This window comes from Camellia sinensis, chromosome 10, assembly GCF_055761805.1.
Source record: "Camellia sinensis isolate YWXY chromosome 10, ASM5576180v1, whole genome shotgun sequence".
NCBI lineage: Eukaryota > Viridiplantae > Streptophyta > Magnoliopsida > Ericales > Theaceae > Camellia > Camellia sinensis.
This window is the reverse complement of record NC_138970.1, coordinates 18,098,216-18,104,190: the sequence shown is the minus strand read 5'-3', so window position 1 is coordinate 18,104,190 and position 5,975 is coordinate 18,098,216. Positions and strand designations below refer to the sequence as shown.

At 43.0% G+C, this 5,975-nt stretch overlaps 1 long non-coding RNA gene across 1 annotated transcript; it reads right to left on the bottom strand.

Moving 5' to 3' along the window:
• Nucleotides 1-5,524: 5,524 nt before the first annotated feature.
• On the bottom strand, nt 5,525-5,975 carry LOC145801570 (uncharacterized). Its single transcript, XR_014343183.1, has 2 exons — nt 5,838-5,975; nt 5,525-5,728 (listed from the first exon to the last, which is right to left on the bottom strand). It is a non-coding gene; the product is annotated as an uncharacterized LOC145801570 (long non-coding RNA).

The following is a 5,975-nucleotide window of genomic DNA, read 5'->3' as shown; positions in this document are numbered from 1 at the left end:
AACATGGTAGTATATATATAGGCAAAAATCCTTAGCCTCGGAAAGGTGCAATGCCAAGTGAACAGATGCACTAATTCATTCAAATAAATTGTCAAACCGTTGGCACTAAGAAAACCAATGGTCAAACAAATTTGAAACGTTGACCGTTTAGGAACTGTTTCAACATGTGAAGGTAACACTGTGTGTGTGTGTATGTATTCATACTTGGCTGAGACTAAGTGTCCAACTTAGTGCCATTACAGGCTGGAATTTTGAAACGAAAATTGACCCTGTAACAATTGGTATCAGAGCACGGTTTTGCTCTAATGGTTTCTGGCATGGATGCCTTAAAAGACAGGGTAACTCGGTTGGAAACTCTTGTTGGTGACCCTGCTGATGAGAATATCTCGCTGTCGGATCGATTGGATGCTGTGGGCTCGAGGCTTCTTGCCCTTGAGTCCTCGACAGCAGATCGGTTCAAAGACGTGCTGTCAGATGTCCTAACCATTTTGGAGTCTTGGAAAGACAAGTTTCAAGAAATTGTGGATGAACAGTCCCTTCTGAAGAAGGCCATCTGTGGGCATACGAATTCTGAAAAGGCTCCTTCGAAAATCAAAGTTCCAGACCCTAAAGCGTTTGCCGGAAATCGGAGTGCGAAGGAACTTGAGAATTTTCCGTGGGACATGGAGCAGTACTTCAAGGCTGCTCATGTGCCAGAAGGAGAGAAGGTTACAATCACAAGCATATACCTTACCGGTGATGCAAAACTCTGGTGGCGTACTCGTGTCGGGGATGATGCTCGGACAGAGATCTCAACTTGGGATACTCTTAAGAAGGAAATGAAGGAACAATTCCTTCCGTGCAACACATCTTGGGTTGCAAGGGACGCCTTGAAACGGTTGAAGCATGCTGGATCGGTGAGGGACTATGTGAAAGAATTCAGTTCTTTGATGTTGGACATCAAGAACATGTCGGAGGAAGATAAACTCTTCAATTTCATGTCTGGGTTGCAGAATTGGGCCCAGTTAGAACTTCGAAGACTCGGTGTCAAAGATTTGCCCTCTGCCATGGCTGCTGCAGACGGGTTTCTTGACTACAAGTTAAGCAAGGAACCCACTACTGAAACCAACAAATCCAAGAAGAAAGGAAAAGAGAAGACGGGAGAGAAGAAGTCTGGTTTCAAGAAGGGGAAAGAGGGTTCCAAGTACAAACATAAAGGGGATTCTTCTCAGACCAACGGTGGGAAATCTAACAAAGGGTGTTTCATCTGTGATGGACCCCATAGAGCGAAAGACTGTCCCAAGCGTGAGAAGTTGAACGCTATGGTCGCAGAAGATGGCAAAGGGGAGTCGGATTCTGAGGGGCCGACTAGGGTAAATCCCTTACAATTGCTCAATGCAATTCATGTGGACAAAGCCCCTACTACTGGTCTAATGTACGTCAAGGTGACATTGGCGGGTACCGACATTGCTGCGATGGTAGACACCGGTGCCACGCATAACTTTATGTCAGAAAAAGTTGTGCAGACCCTCGGATTACAAGTGACCCAAAGCGCCAGTCGAATCAAGGCCGTGAACTCAGCGGCTCAATCGGTGCAAGGAATGGCTTCCAAAGTATCAATCACAGTTGGAGATTGGACTGGACGGGTTAACTTGATGGTGGTTCCTTTGGATGATTTCGATGTCATCCTAGGAAATGACTTCTTTGTGACTGCAAAAGTGGCTTTAATGCCATATTTGGGTGGGATACTTATTTCGAATGAAGACAAGCCTTGCTTTGTCGCTGGTTGCAGTAAATCAGACAAAGGCAAGGGCACAAAGAGGAAGACGGAGACCCTCTCAGCCATTCAAGTGCACAACGGTTTGAAAAAGGACGCAGAGACTTATCTTGCTGCCTTGGTGGAAATCAAACCTGATCTATTAGTAGAAGTGCCAGATGAAGTGGTAGAAGTATTGAGGGAATTTGAGGATGTGATGCCTCCGGAGTTGCCAAAGTCCCTTCCTCCTCGGCGTGCCACTGATCATAAGATAGAGTTGATTCCGGGTGCTAAGCCTCCAGCAAAGGCACCCTACAGAATGTCCCCAATGGAACTTACGGAGTTGCGAACGCAATTGACGGACTTGTTGGATGCTGGACTGGTTCAGCCATCCAAAGCCCCTTACGGTGCCCCGGTGCTTTTTCAAAAGAAGCAAGATGGAAGTTTGCGCATGTGTATGGACTATCGGGCTCTCAACAAAGTGACTATAAAGAACAAGTATCCAGTCCCTTTGGTGGCAGACCTGTTCGATCGACTGTGCAAAGCCACCTACTTCACAAAATTGGATTTACATGCTGGCTATTGGCAAGTTCGAGTGGCTGAAGGAGACGAGTCAAAGACCACCTGTGTTACAAGGTATGGATCTTTTGAGTTCCTAGTAATGTCGTTTGGGTTAACTAATGCCCCGGCTACATTCTGTAATCTTATGAATGATGTGTTCAATGATTATGTCGATCAGTTTGTTGTTGTTTATTTGGATGATATTGTAATATATAGTGAGTCCCTAGAGGATCACTTGTCCCATCTTCGGAAGGTGTTCACTCGGTTACGAGAACACAAGTTGTATGTCAAGAAGGAAAAATGTGAGTTTGCCCAGCGGGAGATTAAGTTCTTAGGGCATGTAATTTGCAAAGGCCACGTAAAGATGGACAACAGAAAGGTGCATGCAATCATGGATTGGCAAGCACCAAGCAAAGTGACTGAGTTACGTTCCTTTTTGGGTTTAGCCAACTATTATAGAAAATTCATTGAGGGATACTCAAAGAAGGCAGCACCTCTAACAGATTTGCTCAAGAAAGACAGACCCTGGAAGTGGGATGAAGATTGTCAAGCGGCCTTTGACAAATTAAAAGTGGCTGTTGCAAGTGAACCGGTTTTGCGGTTACCTGATTTTGAACTTCCATTCGAATTACATACTGATGCCTCTGATAAGGCTATTGGCGGTGTGTTGGTGCAAGAGGGGCACCCGGTTGCATTCGAAAGTAGGAAGCTGAATGATGCGGAGAAGAAGTATTCTGCCCATGAAAAGGAAATGACAGCGGTTGTGCATTGTCTGCAGATTTGGAGAGTGTACCTGCTGGGAACCAAATTCATGGTATTGACGGACAATGTGGCAAATACCTTCTTCAAAACACAAAAGAAGTTGTCTCCAAGGCAGGCCAGATGGCAAGAGTTCCTTGAAGAGTATGACTTCGAATGGCGACACAAACCTGGACGCTACAACCAGGTTGCTGATGCTTTGAGTCGGAAGGAAATTGTGGACTACGTTGCTGCGATATCAAACATTGAAACTCAACTGTTGGAAAGAATTCGGGCAAGTGCTGCAATTGATTCTGAATATCAAAGGCTGATTCAGCAAGTGAAAGATGGCACTGTGCGTCGCTATTGGTTGGAAAATGATCTACTCCACGGCAAAGGAGATAGACTATATGTCCCTAGTGTTGGTGGACTAAGATTGGAATTGCTCAGAGAAACTCATGATCCGCAATGGGCGGGTCACCCCGAACAACAACGCATGATGGCTTTACTGTCTCGTTCCTATTGCTGGCCAAAAATGGAGGAAGATGTAGAAGCCTACGTCAAAACTTGCCTGGTGTGCCAATTGGACAAGACAGAAAGAAAGAAGGCCGCTGGACTGCTGCAACCGTTGCCTATTCCAACGAAGCCATGGGTGTCTGTTTCCATGGACTTCATATCCGGGTTGCCAAAGGTAAACGGTATGCGTTCTGTTATGGTTGTTGTTGATCGTTTCTCTAAATATGCTGTATTTATCCCTGCTCCTCATGCTTGTCCCGCGGATGTTGCGGCAGACCTTTTTTATAAATATGTGGTGAAATACTTTGGTTTGCCCGAGGATATTGTTAGCGACAGGGATACCCGTTTTACGGGACGGTTTTGGACTGTGCTATTTAACTTGATGGGATCCGAATTAAAGTTTTCTACAGCAAATCATCCTCAGACGGATGGACAGACCGAGAGAATGAATGCATTGCTGGAAGAATACCTCCGACATTATGTGACTGCAAGTCAGAGGAATTGGGTTGACCTGTTGGATAGCGCACAGTTTTGTTATAATCTGCATCGGTCTTCTGCTACAGGAATGAGTCCATTTGAATTAGCCACGGGGCAGCAGCCCCTAACTCCGCATGAAGTGGCAAGGACTGGCTCAGGAGGTAGATGTCCCGCAGCATATCGGTTTGCAAGAGCTAAACAAGACATGCTAGATGAAGCACAAGACAGTTTGGCTAAAGCAAGCAAGCGGATGAAAAAGTATGTTGACAAAGGGCGAAGACCCTTGGAATTCAAAGTAGGAGACAAGGTGTTGCTGAAGCTTACTCCACAGATTTGGAAAAAGATAAGTAGCAAGACAGCACACCGCGGCTTAGTTCCAAAATATGATGGACCCTTTGAAATTCTAAAACGTGTGGAAAATGTTGCTTACAGGCTGAAATTGCCTGACCGGTTGAAGATACACCCAACAATCCATGTTAGCTACCTGAAACCTTATAATGAGGATCAGGCAAACCTAACACGGACGCAAGCTCGACGCGCCCCTCCGGTGATCAGAAAACAGTTTGACAAAGAGGTGGAACAGATTTTGGATCACAAGACAGAGGGACAGAGTAAGAAAAATCGAAGAACTCATTACTTGGTTAAGTGGAAGGGTTCTCCGGAAGCGGATGCAAGTTGGGAAAAGGATGTGACTCTATGGCAGTTTGAGAAGCAAATTACGGACTACTTAGAGGCTCTACCGACGAGGACGTCGGCTTCTTCTGGTGGGGGTGGTTTGTTAGCACCTTCTACTTGAAGGCTGCATGGTTGGCATGACCAAACAATTAAGCATAAGAACATAGACTCAAGTCCAAAAACAACTACTTTCCACCGATAAGCCAAAGGTTATATTCATGCCTAGCCTGTCCCTCTCAAAATTCTCAGTAAAAGTGACCAAAACTCCATAATTGCTTTTTTTTTTTCATTATATCAAGCAATATTAATATATCCTATTTTTGAGACTTATTATTCATTACATTATATTAATAAATTTATCAAATTTATTAAAAAAATAAGAGAACTGATAAATTCATCAATAAGACTTAATGAGTAATAAATCCCAAAAATAGGACTGGCTAGTAATTTACCCTCTAAATAGGACTGGCAAGCAAGGAAGTAGACTATCAACAACCTAATTACTAAACCTGAGCAACTAATAGCAAATTAAACTTGCTTATTTTTTTGTCCCACTCGATTTATACCTCCAAGCACGTTACATGGCTCTGAATGCACGGAATCCACTCCCATATTGACGAAGTTTTCACTCCAACTTCCCTCATGCAACTTGCCTGCATAACATATATATATATATATATACGCGCGCGCGCACACACAAAATTATTTTCCATAAACCTATATATAATGATTAAAATATTATTTTTTCATTAATTTTATTTAATGAAGATAGACAAATGGCTTAAAATCTAAATTAAAAACAAAACAAAACAAAATATTAAGGAATAAATTGATGAAATTAAAAACTCCAAAATTGGGGGGTTTTTTTTTTTAATGTAATTTCCATTTAAATAAATACATATTAATGCTAAACTAACTCGTTTAACCAAGAACGAACGAACGTGTAATTTTAGCTTTCAGCTTTTGAAGATTTGTTTCCTCGGCTTCTTCTTTGTTTATCATACTCATCTTCTAGCTATCAGTTTTCTGCATTTCAGATTTTCAAATCAATAGTCATATACAAAACATGACAACTTCAAATTAAATAACAACAAATGTAATTTCACCAAAAATGATAAGATGTTCTGTTCTATACCGGCGTCGGAAGAAGGCAGGGAATCGGCAACACATTCGAGCTCCCTGAAGCCCAAGACAAAGTTAACGGTGAGATTTCACCCAAAGCTCTGCGGAATGATCTGTCTTCCCCCTTTTTATTCTTTTTTTGTCCTTTCTT